The sequence below is a fragment of the Vitis riparia genome, chromosome 2, assembly GCF_004353265.1.
Source record: "Vitis riparia cultivar Riparia Gloire de Montpellier isolate 1030 chromosome 2, EGFV_Vit.rip_1.0, whole genome shotgun sequence".
Classification (NCBI taxonomy): domain Eukaryota; kingdom Viridiplantae; phylum Streptophyta; class Magnoliopsida; order Vitales; family Vitaceae; genus Vitis; species Vitis riparia.
In genome coordinates, this window is record NC_048432.1 from 5,140,258 (window position 1) to 5,141,715 (window position 1,458).

Consider the following 1,458-nt stretch of genomic DNA (forward strand, 5'->3'; position numbering starts at 1 on the left):
TTTTTTGTATCTAAGTATCTCACTCATTATGATATGATGAGCTATACTTCGTATCAATGGCAGTGGTTGGGTTTGCCATAGAAGGAAATTGTCGGAGCTCAATTTGACCAAAACTAAACTCACACATGGGTGGAATGATTGAATGGTTAGACATAGTTCATAACTAATATAGCCATGTTTGAAACAAATGACCGTTCTATTACATAAGGAAGTTGCAGACTTAGCGTTTTTATATGGTGATTTACAGAAGAAATAAAATAATGCATTGGTATTACATAGAAAAAAAATATAAAGGAATGTAAAGCTGGAATTGATACATTACAACTAGGAAGAGATTGTTGTGCCTATTCTTGAATATGGAATTTCATAATTACCAAAAATTTATTGCACCAACTAATTTATGGTCTAAGGTAATTGTTAGGTTTTAATCATGGTATTAGAGTGATTGGAGTGGATGATTGATTTGTTTCTGTAGTGGGTGTTGTGCTTAGAGATTATCTTCTGGTCTGGTGGATGATTGATTTCCTTCTATACCATCTATAAGAATTGTGGAAAACTTGTTAAATTTAGCATATATATATATATAGATAGATAGATAGATAGATAGATAGGAAAACAAATTAAATGAATCGAATCGATTGTAATAGTACTTTTCAGCAGTAGCATCGATCCCATTTGGATTTGGTACCTACATCCATCAGCTATATTTTCTTCAGTCAGATTCAACGTGGCCTGGCACTCTCCCATAAATAATCTCATTCTCAGAATCAATTTGCATTATGTATTGGCCAGGACGGACTATTGGGTGATTGCTGAACTCATTAATCTGAAAATATGTACCTTAAGAATATAAATCCAAGCTCATATACATTTACAAAACACAAAACTCACAACAAATATTTAATCAGGGGAGTGATGAATCTTACAATTTTCCATCCAACATGACCATCACAATTAGAACAGTGGATGTTGGTCAGATTAGTTTGAGCCACCCAACCTTCGTCTTGAAGCTGAGCAGCAACCCAAATTGGATCTTCCTGATGTCAGTGCAACTTTGAACAAAATGCCTATTATTAATCCAAGAGAATCAATGAGAAAGAAAGAAAGAATGAAGCAAAGAAACGAGGATACCTGATTGCTGAAGAAGACCAGCAACAAAATGTGGAAATATAACAGATTCTTGTTATATTTCCACGTTATCAATCAGTACTTGTTGTAATTTTCCATTAATAAATTAAAAATAAGAAGAAATCAAAATTGTATATGTATTTAAGCTATATATATGTCATAAATTGCTATAACATCAATGGCAAATAAAAATCCTATACCAACATGTAATACACTAATATAACAACACTACTAAGTCCAGAAAACCCAGCATATATAACTACTACTACTATAGCTGTCCATTATGGTTTCTTCCATGCAGCAAACCGGGGTCGTAGTTGCCATTCAAGT

At 33.1% G+C, this 1,458-nt stretch overlaps 1 long non-coding RNA gene across 1 annotated transcript; it reads right to left on the minus strand.

Annotated features, from left to right (window-relative positions):
- Positions 1–604: 604 nt before the first annotated feature.
- Positions 605–1,055, minus strand: LOC117927184. Its single transcript, XR_004653303.1, has 2 exons — positions 927–1,055; positions 605–826 (listed from the first exon to the last, which is right to left on the minus strand). It is a non-coding gene; the product is annotated as an uncharacterized LOC117927184 (long non-coding RNA).
- Between the last annotated feature and the right edge of the window lie 403 nt (positions 1,056–1,458).